We start from the raw sequence: 15,001 nt of genomic DNA on the forward strand, positions 1-15,001 counted from the left end.
TTCTTCATCTCTTCTTTTTCCAGTGTATGTGTTTGGTGGTTGGTAACTTTGTAGGGACTCGTTGCTGTTGATACCGTTATAAATTCAAAATATTAGTGGCCCCCTAGCCATATGAAGTTTGACTTACAAATATTCTTATGAAAAAACAAACAACAAAAAAAATAAAAAATAAAAAAAACCAAACAAACAACATTGTGTGTATGTACATGCATGAGTGGATATCTGTGTGTGAGTATAGGCACATACACCCATGGCCCAGTGTGGCTGTGAACATCAGATCACAGCCTCAGGTATCAATCCCCACCTCCCCACTGTTGGAGAAATAGGTGGTTTTATGTTCCCACTATTTATGCCAGGGTAGATGACTTGGAGCTTCTGGGGAGTCTCCTGTCCTAGCCTCCAAGGTTGCTGTAAAAGTCCTGCGATTACAGATGCATGAAACAGCTGCAGACTCTCTGTGGGGACTGGAAGCATAGACTCCAATTTTAATGCTTTTGTTACAAATGCTTTGCCAGTGGACCCATCTTCTCATATATATATATATATATATATATATATATATATATATATATATATATATGATTGTTTATTTCAACAATTATGTGTCAGGGAATCTGTGGTTTCTACTTGGGTCCATGTTTTTAACTACACCTCTAAAACTAAATCGTATTTTAATCATCCTAAGTCATAACCACCCAGTAGTGGTTTTAAATTTTATTACAATCATAAATATATTTTGGTTAGTAGATGGGGCATTTTTAATTGGAAATATGAGGTTCTATAAAACAAAGGTTCATGAATCTTTAGCATAAGAATAGTAATAACGGGGCTTAGCTTCACAGTGAGGCATTTATTCCTAACTTTTGCAGAAGATTAAAAAGTATTCATTTCCATTCATTATATTTTAGGCCAGATTCACCACTAGGAACATAACAGTTTATCTGGTTATCCTAGCTATGGTTGGGGACGGTGTGTGTGTGTGTGTGTGTGTGTGTGTGTGTGTGTTTGTATGTATGTGTAGTTTACATGGAGGCCAGAGCTTAACCTTGGGTGTGCCATTCCTTAGGTACCCACCTTGTGAAGCTCCCCACAAAGCCAGCATGGCTGACTAGTGATCCCCAGGGTTCTTCTCCCCCTTCCAACTAACAGCAGTGAATTGCTGGGATTACAAGTGTGTGCCACCACACCTGACTTTTTATGTGAGTTCTGGGAATTAAACCCAGGTCCTTGTGTATGAATGGGAAGTACTATTCCAATTGGGCCATCCCCTCAGTCCTCTGAGAGAATTATTAAGCATGTTTGTAACCTCATAATGACCAGAGCTAAAGTCTGTTAGCTAACTGAATCCCTGTAGGTGATTAGGATGGGAAGACATTACACAATTCACGACTGCTGCATCTCTGATTCTGTAACTCAAAGGGAACAGCCAACACACTCTACTTTCTCTGCCACCTGTAACATGAAGGGCCTGCTCTTGGGGTTTCTGTCTTGCCCAGTTCCCACAGCCAGCAAGTCCCAAAGAAAATCATACAGAGATCTCCATAAGTTATAAAACTGATTGGCCCATTAGCTCAGGCTACTTATTAGCTCTTGTGGCTTATATTAACCCATTATTCTTATCTATGTTAGCCACATGGCTCTATACCTTTCTCAGCGGGGCAGCTCACATCTTGTTTCTTTGGTGGTCTGGGCAGAACTGTGGAGGGAGCTTCCTGCTTCCCAGAATACTCGTGTTCTCATCGTCACACCTCTACTTCCTGTCTGGTTGACCCACTTATACTTCCTGCCTAGACAATCAGCATTTATTTAAAACATGATTGACAGAATACAGACAATTCTCCCACACTAGTCACCCTCCACAGTCCACAATTAGACTTTGCTTTTAAGATAGAAGAGTGTAAATTTCTCTGAATTCTAGTCACTCTGGCCCTTGGCAGGTCCTGAATGTTTTCATAGTTCTAAAACTTTTATTTATGCTCAAATGAAACCTCACTGAATTGTGGGGGCCTCATTGGCACCAGTCTTAGTCACTGTTCTTTCACTATGAAGAGACACCATGACCATGGCAACTCTTATAAAACCCACCCCAAGTGACATATTTCCTCCAATAAGGCCACACCTATTCTCTCTCAAATATTGCCACTTCCTAATGACTAAGCATTCAAATATATGAGCCAGTGGGAGCCTGTATTAGTCAGGGTTCCTAGAGTCACAGAACTTATAGAAGGAATTCCCCCTCTCTATATATAGATACACATACACACATACATACACACACACATATATACACACATGTATGTGTATATGCCTATTATACATACACATATATAATACAAATGGATTTATTGGAATGACTTACAGGCTGAGTTCAACAGTGGCTAGCTGTCAATGGAAAGTCCAAGAATCTAGAGTTGCTCAATCTCATGAGGCTGGGTATCTCAGCTGGTCTTCTGTATATGCTGAATATAAGAATGAACACACCCACCTCTTTCTTCTTCCCCCTTCCTTATAGAGGCTTCCAAAAGGTGTGGACCAGATTGTGACCTTTCTTATTGAGGCTAAAGGTGTGCCTTCTAGCCTCAATGTCTGGATTAAAGGCATGTGTCATTCCACCTCAAAATCCCTATCAAAGGCAAGTGGTCTTTAGCCTCAAGGTCCAGATCATAAGTGTGCCCTCCATTTCTGGCTTGTTGTTCATTCTATATATAGACAAGTTAACAACCAAGAATAGACATTGCAATCCACCCCTTTTCAACTTGACACACAATCATATCTCCTTATGCCATGATTAATTTCTAAATGAAAATCAATAACCAGGTCATAACTATGACTAAACATAATATAACTATTCCATATACAATTGCAAATGTATTATCGATTTAACCTGGTCATAATTATACCTAACATGTATAACTATCCCTCATACAACCACAACCACATTATAAACTTAGAACAGTAGCAATGATTCATCCATTAACTAATGGAAGCAGATGCAGAGATCCATAGCCAAGCACTGTGCTGAGTTCCAGGAGTCCTGTTGAAGAGAGAGGATTAAACCAGCAAGTGGGGGCGAGCGGTCAAGGTCATTACAGGGGAAACCACAGAGAGCTGACCTGAGCTCTTGGAAGCTCCCCAACTCCGGACAGCTAGGGAGCCTGAATGCGACTGACCTGGGCCCTCTGCATGTGTGTGACAGTTGTGTCACTTGGTCTGTTTGTGGAGCTCCTGTCAGTGGGATCAGGACCTGTACCTAGTGCTTGACCTGGCTTTTGGGAGTCAATTCTCCATGCTGGGTTGCCTCACCCAACCTTGATGCAGGGGAAGGAGCTTGGCCCTGCCTCAACTTTATGTGCCATGCTTTCTTGACTCCCGTAGAAGGCCTGCCCCTTTCTGAATGGAAATGGAGGAGGAGCGGATGGGGGGAGATAGAAGGCAGGTGGGGGAGGGGAATGGGAGTGGTAAGAGGAAGGGGAAACTGGTCAGTATGTAAAATAAATTTTAAAAAATGAATAAAAAAAGGAATAGTGACAATGCCCCTTGGGGAACATTCTTCTAATATCTCAAACTTGCATATGATAACCACTGATATTGTCTTAATTGATGCTACAACATATGATAAAGAAATTGAAAGAAACCACAAATGTCTGTACAAATTCATTCTTAACATACAGCAGAAGCACTCATGCCAGTTATAATCCTCAGTTCTGCAACTGGTCACGTGGCCTCAGATGGTATTTAGAACTACCTTCCTCTGCTACCCATTCTGTAGTTTCTTCACCCTCTGCAGGCACTTCACCAAGTCTTGACTCTTTTCCTAGAGGATTCTATTGCTGTGAAGAGACCATGACCATGGCAACTCTTATAAAGAAAAAACATTTAACCGGGGTGGCTTGCTTACAGTTTCAGAGGTCCAGCCCATTATCATCACAGTGGGGAGCATAGCGGTGTGCATGCAGACATGGTGCTGGAGAAGTAGCTCAGAGTCCAACATCTTACAGGCAACAGAAAAGCAACAGAGACACTGGGCAGTATTCTGAGCATAGGAAACCTCAAAGCCCGCCCCCACAGTGACACACTTCCTCAAACAAAGCCATACCCACTCCAACAAAGCCACACCTCCTAATAGTGCCACTCCCTATGAACTTAAGGGGCCAGTTACATTCAAACTTCCTCAGAGCCATTCTTGAGTAGTCATCTTATAACAAGGGATTTCAGCATAGGTCAAGGCAAAAATTCATCCTTTTCCGTTTTTCTAAAGAGTGCCCCGAAAGAAGGCAAGAGAGAAAAGAAATAAAATGAGATTGTATGACCGACCCTGATACTCCTAAGGACCTCTTTCTCCCCCTCCCCCCACAGCTCATTTGAAGAGGTGATTAATTCCCTTCCAACATATTTACTACATGAGATTTTCCATCTTTCTAGCATCAGTTGATGTGTATTCACGGGTTCCCAGCATCCTGTCATAATCAAAAGAAACTAATAGCTAACTAGGTGAGTGATCATATAGATCAGGGCTGGCTATATCAAAGAGATATATGGCCAGGGCAAGCTTAGTTCCCAGTGCCCCATTCTCCTTTAGAGTCTGGCTGAAAGGCCTTTCCATTGCCATAATGAAACGCCAGAGGCAATTAACTTATGAACCAACAAGGTTTATTTTTGGCTTAAGATTGCTGCCCCAGATCAAATGGTCCCATTACTCCGAAATGCTGGCGAGGGTGGCCAAGGGTGGGAGTGTGCTCACAGAATAAGCTACTCTTCTCACAAACCAGGAAGCAAAAGTGTGACTAAGAGTCCCACAAGTCCCGTCAAGGGTATACCCTAGTGACCTAAGAACTAGGAATTAGATCCTACTTCTCAAAGATTCTGTCACTTCCTAATAGAGCCAGGCAGAGGATCTATGCCTTTAACTCATAAGCCCTATAAGACACTCATCCCAAACCACTACACACAAATAGTCTATCCATTGGCCAAAAGAAACAAGCTCTCCAAGAATTACTGAATGTTGAAAGTAAAGTATTATTAGTTCAAGGAGGGAATGTTGTAAAGTGGAACACAATTACAGTATATTATCAGCAATGGCTGATCCCTCCCAAGGAAGGTAAGAAAGAAGCCAAGACTGATGCTCTTCCTACCTCCAGTCAGACATCTGATAGGATAGTGGTTGGCCACATTCAAGTCTCTTTTCCTACAGACAGGGAAATACTACATCCTCAATCAGGCAGAGACTTCTACATCTAGACTTGTCCTTCCCCACCCAATACATGCCAGCCTCATATTAATATGAACTTAATGCATACCTTATAAACCACTCACATCTCATGTAGCAATTCACTAAAGTCATGATAATAAGGCTTGGGATGACTCACAACCACCTAACTCCAGTTCTAGGGGATTCAGCTCCCTCTTCTGGTCTCCACAGGCACCCATACACATGGTGCATATGCCTACACTCAGGCACACACATATACATAAAAACAAAAGAACCTTAAACCACAGATCTTCCTATCTCTGTGTGCACACCTTTACATTCAGCATCAACAGGCAGGTAGATCTCTGGATTTGAGGCCAGTCTGGGCTACGTAGAGAGACGCTGTCTCAAAGCAACAGCAAAACTTCACACCTCGGGAATAAACTCCAGACGGGCTGGTGGCACCGCTTATCTTGACTGGGCCTGCTTTTATGTCTGGTGTTGACTGTCTGTGAGCTAACCTAGGCCCTAGGTATAGCATTTCCATCTTAATTCCTTTTCCTGTTGCTGTGATAAAATACTCTGACCAAAGAGACTTACAGGAGAAAGGGCTTATTTTATCTCACAGCTCAAGATCTGGTCCATCAGGAGAGCATGCGGGTAGAGAGCAAAGGCAGCGAGAGCCTGAAGCAGCTGGTGACCTCACATCCACCATTAGGATACAGAGAGTGAGGAATGCATGCTGCTGCTCAGTTCACCTTTTCCCTTTCGTACAGTCCAAAACCCCTGATCAGAGCGCTGGGATTCCACCCAGGGTGACATGGGTCTTCCCACATCTAGCATCATCAAGATAGTCTCCCCTGATCCAGGCATGCCCAGAGGTCCGTGTCCCAGGTGATTATAGAGCCTGTCAATTTGGCAACACTATCACATTGAGGGTGGGAGATTTTTTTTATTATACATTATTTATTTATTTACTTTCTTAATTACTGTGTGTGGATATGTGTGTCCTGTGGAGATGTGGAGATCAGAGGACAATTTGTGGAGGTCGGGTTTCTCCTTCTATAGTTGTGAGTCTTGGGGTTGACCTCACGTGTTGTTTAGGGTTTCTGCTGCTGTGAAGAGACACCATGACATTGGCAACTCTCATAAAGGGAAGCATTTAACTGGGACTGACTTACAGTTCAGAGATTTGGCCCATTGTCATCATGGTTGGAAATGTGGCCACATGCAGGCAGTCATGCTGCCGGAGAGGCCGCTGAGGGTTCTACATCTGGATCCACAGGCAGCAGGAAGAGACTGTAAACCACTAGGCCTGGCTTGAGCTTCTGAAACCTCAAAGCCAGCTCCCAGTGACACACTTCCTCCAACAAAGCCATACCTCCTAATAGTGCCTCCCCCTATGAACCTTTGGTGATCATTTTCATTCAAATCGCAACACCCCTGGGTTGTGACTTGTGACTTGTGACTTGGTGGTTGCCACCTTTTACCCACCCATCAAGCTCCTACCCATGATCATTCATTCCTTCTGACAGAAGTGCAAGAGAATCAGTGAACCAGCCCGCTGACAACTGGAATTAGGGCCACCCACTTCATTCTGTTGGCTAAAGCAAGCATCCTGGAATAAGGAGGTTTAAATGCCACCTTCAAGAGAGAAATGCCATACCCTGCGACACTGGGTTTGAGTGGGAAGAGGCATTAACGACATAGCTGCGGTAATAATGGACACATCTTCCTGCCCCTGGCATACATCCTCCATGCCCCGTAAATCTATACAACAGTGGGAGGCTCAGCCCTAATCGATAATGAGGGGATACCACTTGTAGAAACTGAGTTTTTCTACCAGCTGAGAAAAAGGCCTCAAACCTACGCTGTGGCCATGATGGTAATATAGGTTCAGAAACAAACAAGTGAAAACAAAAGCAGATTGGCGGCTCACTCCAGTAATCCCAGCATTTGGGAAGCTAAGGAAGAGGATCATGAGGTTGAGGTCAGCCAGGTCTACACAGTGAAACCTTGTCCCAAACCAAACCACTTTCCCCCACTGTATCATTACGTAGCCTGAAAAGAATCTTTTCCTTTCCTACCAGATGCCTCTCTAAGTTTAGAAATTTTGCAACCGAAGGCAACTTTTCCACCAGGAGACGCAATAGCTCAACAGCACTTGTTGAGTGGAGCCACAGAGGGGCAGCGTCTGTAGAGCGCTTAAAGCGCGCTCATCTTGCTGAATACTACATTTCCCAGAAGGCCCAGCGCGCTATGTTCCCGGCTCTGGGCGCTTCACAGATAGGAAACCGCGGGTTGGACAGCACTCGAGCTTCTGGGATATGAAGTCCGGTGGGTGGTGCCCTCGAGCTAGGGTACTTGGGTTTGAAAGTCTTCCCGCGGCATTCCACTCCGGGTGACCGCGGGCTGCGGTGCCTGGAGGCGAGTGCGGCTGGAGAACCGAGCGCGGGGATGAGAGGCAAGGACACGGGAGAGGACTAAGAGGCCACGGGTGTCTGCGTGCGTCCTGGGACCCCCACCTTGTCACAGCTCTGTCGAGGACAGTGATCTGGGTAGGGGGTGTGCGAGGGAAGAGTGTGGCATAGCTCTCAGACACTTTTGTTACTTTGTGGAGATTTGTGTAACTCCGATTTGGAAGGTCTGGACCCTGCAATGTCCCCGACAACTTTAAGTTCATGGATAACTTTGTTTGTCTCTCCTGTGTGGTTGTAGCTGGTGGTAACTGGGTTATTTGAACACTGCAGACTCACATTCTCTTCTTGTGAGGGTGTGTGTGAGAGCTTGTGTTAGACTTTGTAACCGTATCCTTTTTTGTATACGTGTGAGCTGCGGTTCTGAGTTTTGCCCAACTGCCCAACTTTACCAATGTGGCTGAGCGTGATTGTATGAGATTGTATTTGAACATGGGGTGACGTGTCTGTAGTTGAGCCCGACTCCATGTCTCCTGTGGGTCTACTACTGTGTGGTATTGTGAGTGTGAAATTTTTTAATTACATTTATTTGTTTGTGCATTTGTATGTGTGTGTAAGTCTTTGGACAGCTTTCAGGAGTCCGTTCTCTCCTACCGTGTGGGTCCCGGCCATGGAATTTGGGTTGTAAGGCCTGGCAGCCATCGCTTTTACAGCTGAGCCTCCTAGCTGGTTTCAGATTGTGAGTTCATACTGTGCCTCGCAGAGGGTGTTTGTGTGAATTTTAGGTTGCATTTGTGTCTGTGGTATGTCGGGGAATGTGTTGGTATGGTTGGTTGAAGGAGTTGGGGCTCAACTAAACTGTGGGAATTTACACGATCTGTTTTTGTGTACAGTTAGTGAGTTGTGTTTCACTGATTTGTATGCGACTGATTCTGTACTCTTGGGTGTGTTTATGTGTATTTGCTGATATGTGGGTAAGGGTGACAGTTTGTGCATATAGGAGCAGGTCTATGTGATCAATAAGTTTAGTCCCTAGCACATTGATATCCTATCTGGATGCCTAGCAGCTAAACCTGTGGGTACCCAAGAAAAGGTTGCACCAGGCAAGTCATTTTACCCCTATCCAGTGGCCTGTGCCCAGCATGAAACCCTGGATAATTTCAACCTGATCCCAGAAGACAGTTCAAGAGTCCTAGTTCAGGCAGAATAATACCCTGTTCTAGGACTAAGGCGCTTATGGAGATAAATGACTTCAGGGTGGCTACAGGGCAGCGGAAGGGAGCAGGCCGAGGTGTCTTTCACTCACTAAAATGTGCCTGTTGCCGTCGGGGCACAGGGCAGACTCGGAGTCTAGTGAAGGGAAGGCAGGGATCAAAACTGGGAATTGAGGGGTTTCTGAGCCACAAAGCAACCAAGCTCCTGGATGTCTCGAGACTCCAGGAGGAGTAGAGAGAAGACAAGAAACGAGGAAACTAGGATTGGCTCGGCGGAGGGGATTGTGATGGGCTCTTCAAGACACACAACCAGGCATTGTGAAGAGGGATTTAGCGGCCCTAGAGGCGTATTATTCTAATGGGCCAGGAGGAAATGGGCGGAGGCTTCCCAGACTTTAACTGGGCAGTTGGGAACCAGAAGAACCAGTTAGTCCCTTGATTTGAGGGGTCTCAGAAGGATGAGTTGAGAGAGAGAGGGTAATTAGGCTACAGATGGAATTGTGGTGGGGGGAGTTCAGGAGGTATTTGGGGCTCCACACAGGACACATGTGAAGATTCCTGGATGAGAAGGGTGCTTAGAAAACGTTGTGAGCATCCACAACAAGTAAGTGTGCTTTAGTGCTCAGCTGAGGGCGAGGGCAGGAAGCATCTCTCGATGGGGGTGCATACCATGGGAGTCCAAATGAGGCTGAAGTCAGCCTTAGAGTCAATCAGAGAGAGGTCTTCTGTCAGGAGGGTGACTGGGAGTTCTGGAATGTTCTTCTATAGATGGCATGTGTGCTTGTCCACACCCAAGTACGCTTGGAGGGGTCTCAGCATTTCTGGACAGATGCCAGACTGATGGGCAGATTCCTCAGTTTCCTTGGCATCTAACTGCAGATGGATTTGTGTCTGTGCGCTAGGGTGTCCTCAGTTTTTCTCTGAAAAAATGTGTTCTTGACACCTAAAATGCAGTTGGATTTTTTCCAAGTTTGATGCTGTATCAACATGTTTGTGTGAGAAACTACCACGGATCTCAGTGTCTTTTAAAAAAAACCTGCAAAGTGGAGGGTATGTTTGCTAATTCCATTATTACTGTTGTTGTTGCTGCTGTTATTGGTGGTGGTGGCTGGATTTCTCATTTCGCACAGGTATATAGTGCCTCTGATTACTCTTGCTCCCTATTTTCCTACAGCTCTCCCACCGCCCACTCCCCCCACGCCCAGAACAGCTGCCTTTCCCACGTTTATGTCTTTTTGTTTTGTGACCTACTGATTTTAACCAGGGCCTGGCTGTGTGGCTGCAGGTTTGGCAGAATCTACTGGAGCCTGGTGGGCTCCCCATTAGGTACACAATTGAAGACAATGGCTGTTTCTTCCCTAGAATACACCAGTTGCCAATCCATAGCTCAGAGGGGTAGGATAGGGGCCCACAAACTTCTGTCTAATCCATGACGGCTGCTGGGAGTCCCAGTCTTGTGTGGTGGCTACGAATTCTTGAAAGTACAACACTGTAAAAATAACAAAGTATGTCTTTGTGAGTAGCAAAGTTCCTGTCAGTCTGTAGAGGGGATCGTCATATGCTGGGGGACTACTGTATGTCTGGCAAACCTGTCAAGATTCAGCCTCTGCCATCTAGCTTGGGAACTGAGCTGTGATGCTTCTTCTAGGCAGAAGCATAAAACTCGGGGATTCACAGATCTTCTTCAACGGTAATTTGCTTCTTTATGGAGGCTACACTCACAGGGAAGGATTGCTGGGGAAAGAACACATAGTCACCTGTGACCCAGTTGAAGACTTCAACGATAGGGACATGGTGCGGGGAAGCTGAGACCAGATTGAAGAAAGACCCTACCCCGCCCCACACCCCGAAACTCGAATAGCACTAAATGCGCAAAAAGCATAGACTCCATCTTGGACACTGTTCAATTACTTGACGTTCATGAAATATGTAGATCTTGCTAATTTTAAAAACATTTATTTTTCTTTTTAAGTATGTGTATATGTGTGTGACGGGGAGCTCTGACTGCACGCGTGATGTCAGATTCCCCCCAGTCACTGGAGTTACTGGCATTTGCGAGCCACCCGATGTGCATGCTGGGAACCAAACTCGGGACACTGCAAGAGCAATAGGTGCTTTTAACCATGAAGCCATCTTCCCCATCTTTGAATGCCCATTTTTAAAAATTTAAATATTTATTTACGTGTTTGATGGTGTGTGTGTGCGCGCGCGTGCATGTGTGTGTGTGTGTGTGTGTGTGTGTGTGTGTGTTCGCGTTCGTGCACGTTCCGTGGCAGTCAAATGTTATCCTCACCTTCCATTTTGTTTCTGAGACAGTCTCTCTAGCTCACCACTGCGCTGTGTATCCTAGGCTAGCTGGCCTGTGAGCTTCTTGGGATTTGCTTGACTGTGTCTTTCATCTCGCTGTCGGAATGCTGGGAAAATAGACTAGAATCTCCGTGCCAGCCCTTTTTTTCTCCTTCTGGGAATCCCATCTCAGGTTATCAGGCTTGTGTGGCAAGCACTTTGACCCACTTGCTATCTCCCTGACTTTCTGAATCTACTTTCGTTTTTTGTTTGTTTGTTCGTTTGTTTTGTCTTTGAGTGAAACTATAAAAATGTCAAACAACCAGTCTAGTGTTCAAATTACCAGTTAAATTTTATTGCAAATAATTCTAAAAATAATTTTCAGATATTATATGGGGATGCATATATTAAAGCTAGTTATTAAATGCATTAAAAAAATAATTCTTTGGGGCTAGGATGTGACACCGTCAAAAAAGTTCCTGCCGTGCAAGTATGAGGAACCAGGATTCTACCCACATAAAACACGAGGTATGTAATCCCCACACTGGAAAAGAGGGTCTAGGAGGAACCCAGGGACTCCTCGGTCAGCAAGTCTAGCTCAATAAGTAGATTCTAGACTGCAGTAAGGGACCCTTGTTCAAAAAACAAAATGGATGGCTCCTGAGGCTTCTACATGAACAGGCAGGCATACACATGTACCCTTCACATGAGCACACAACACACACACGCATACATGACTATTCTTTTGTATAGGCATGCCGCAAGTAGTATTTGAAAATGTTTCTATAATTGAAAATTATTCTTTGCTTATCTGAAAGTTAATTTAACTGTATTCCAAGTATTTTTATTTACCAAATCTGCTAACCTGATCCCTTAAGGTCTCACAGCTAAAGAATGGTCAACGGGGAATCACCGTCCCTTCGTCCCCAGAAACAACTGGCCCCAGCACACACCCTGAATTGTGTCCTCAGGCTTACAGCAGCACCTGGGGAGACCGGGAGCTAGCAGCAAGTCCTTTAACTGACCATCCTTACTACAGAGCTGACTTCTCCCCGTGCCTTCTGTTGAGGGCTACACGGAACCAGCCATCTCCACAGGAAATCTGTAAAGGAATTGTCTAACACCCCCATTGCAGAGTCTGTGGAACCTGGGCAGAAGAGTCGTTTGCTCAAGGTCCAGGGGGGAGTATGAATATTTTTTCTTTACTATTGTCACATACAGAGCTGGGATGTAATTCGGTGGGGAGAGTGCATGCCCCGCGTCCAACATCCAGGAAGCCTTGGGTTTCATCCCTAGTACTGAGTCAACTGCACATGGTGGAGTATGCCTGTGTTCCCAGCTGGAGGGAGATGAAAACAAAAGACTCAGAAATCCACGGTCCTCCTTGGCTGTTAATCTAGTTCAAAGCCAAGCCGGGATACATGAGATTCTGTCTTAATGAAAAAGAAAAGTCAGTGTGTGTGGGTGGGTAGGGAAGGGAGCGATCGGAGAGTTACTTGGGAAATAGCCAAGCAGGTAAATCAGTTGCTGTGTAAACATAAGGATTAGGATTCAGAGCCTCTGAATCCACACAAAAGTCAGGCAGGAAGAGGGTGGCCTACCTGTAATCCCACTGCAGGGGAAGAGGAGACAGACCCCCCCCCCCCCCCGAGAAAGCTGGTCAGCCTGACTAACTAAAACAGGGTGGGTTTATTGAAAGTCCCTGACTCAATATATAAAGAGGAGAAGACTCAAGGATGATGCCTGACATCTTTTGGAAACTTGGGGTTCCACATACACACAGATACAATGTGCGCACACACTCCCTCCACGTCACCATTGCCCACTACACAGGAGAGCATACACAGGAGAGCATACATGGGCTCACCCCCCACACACACACACACACACGCCGTGCAAAAAGACATTCCTAAGAGGGGCTACCCTATAAAGAAATGAGCATTTAACTCATAAGTTTAGGATCTAAAAACATATACATACATACATACATACATACATACATACATACATGTATACATACGTATATACATATGTATGTGTGGTCAGGCACTCACCACGGTTACTCAGCTTAGTCACATTGCCTCCTGGTGGGAATGCATGTGTAGTCAGTCTCTCTCCCTCTCCTTGCATGAGTTAGCAAGATGGTTCAGAGCATAAAGGTGATGACGACCTGAGTTCAATCTCTGAGCCCCACTGGGTGAAAGGAGTGAACCAACTTCTGCAAGTTGTCCTCTGACCCTATACTCAAACTCAGTCACACACACACTACCTACATAAAATAAATCAGAAAAAAAAATAGAAATGATCGCATGATGGGGCTTCTCCAAAACCCAATCACGCCCTGTGCAGGTCCCATCTCTACACACTGTGGTCAGATTAAGTTTCTACTCTCCTGATAGCATTAACCCAACGTGTTGGGCCTAAAGTCCCTGCATGAATCAGAGGAGGGCTGGAGACTGAGCTAGGCTTTGGACCTGGGCCTTTAAATTCATCACTTTGGAACAGGATTGAAACAACATGGGGATCCAGATGCTTCCTAAGAGCTGTCCTTACCGAGTGCTGGCTGTATTCCAGGCACTAGAAGTCTATGTGATTTACAGTTTTGGGTTTCCCGCGTCGCTTTTACATCCATAGTGATCAATCTCGGAAGCAATCCAAGAGAGAATCCCTAAGGAGTCGCGTTCTTTGAGAACGCGAAGTGCCGAGGTAAATTATGGGTGTATTCAAGGCTGAGACAAAGGGAGAAGATTTATTAGCAGAAAATGGAGTGATGGGGGCTGAGAGATGGCTCCGCAGTTAAGAGGACTTTCTTCACTCGCAGAGGACCGTTCTCTGTATCCACAGGTAGGAGCATCACAAATGCCTAAAACTCCAGCTCCAGGGGATCCGGCACATAAATGCACACTGTGTGCATATGGATACACATGTGCACATACACACACACACACACACACACACACACACACACACACACACCGATAGATAAAAAGAAAAGGGAGTGCTGCTTGGATACAAAGCTCATTGGTTTGGAGACCTGAAGATCAACTGGCAATAGCTCATTGTTGGAGAAGCTATTGTGGAAGAGTGTCCTGTCAGAGCTTGTCAGTATGCTGAAGATGGAATCCGTTACACACGTGTGCACGTGTGAAAGGTGTGTTGAGCCTGGGCATGTGTATAGGTGTAGAAGGAATTTTTCATGAGACTTTAGAAAATTATCTATAAAGTTCTAGTCTCAGTCAGCAGCCATAAATTCTTGCTTTTAATTTTTTTTAAATTCCTTTACTTTTTGTGTCTACATACATGTTCCTGCACGGGCATATGTGTGTCACATGCATGCAGTGCCTATGGAGATCAGAAGAGAGCATCGGATCTCTGGAGCTGGAGTTACAGGCAGTTGTGGAACCTGAATTCAGGTCCTCTGAATGAGTAGTAAATACTTTTAACTGCAAAGCCGTCTCTCCAGCCCTGAGCTCTCTCCTTTTTATAACTTCCTGGCTCTCATGTTGGCTAGGTGAGATGAGAAATTTCATGTTGGTATCAGCAGATTTCATGCCCGTAGGTTATGCAGGTCTTGAACTTGGGATCCTCTCACGTCAGCCTCCCAAACAGCAAAGAATACAGGCATGAGCCGATTGCTTTCTCTGTCTCATTTTCTTTTTCACCATTTATTTGTTGGTTTGTTTGCTCTCTCTCTCTCTCTCTCTCTCTCTCTCTCTCTGTGTGTGTGTGTGTGTGTGTGTTTGGTGTGATGTGTGTGTGCTTGGTATGTGTGTGTGTGTTTGTGTGTGTGTGTGTTTGGTGTGGCGTGGTGTGTGTGTGTGTGTGTGTGTGTGTGTGTGTGTGTGTGTGTGTGTGTGTGTGTCAAGAGGCCAGAGTATACCTTACAGGAGTCAGCT

Source organism: Myodes glareolus, chromosome 1 (assembly GCF_982192425.1).
Source record: "Myodes glareolus chromosome 1, mMyoGla1.1, whole genome shotgun sequence".
Taxonomy (NCBI): domain Eukaryota; kingdom Metazoa; phylum Chordata; class Mammalia; order Rodentia; family Cricetidae; genus Myodes; species Myodes glareolus.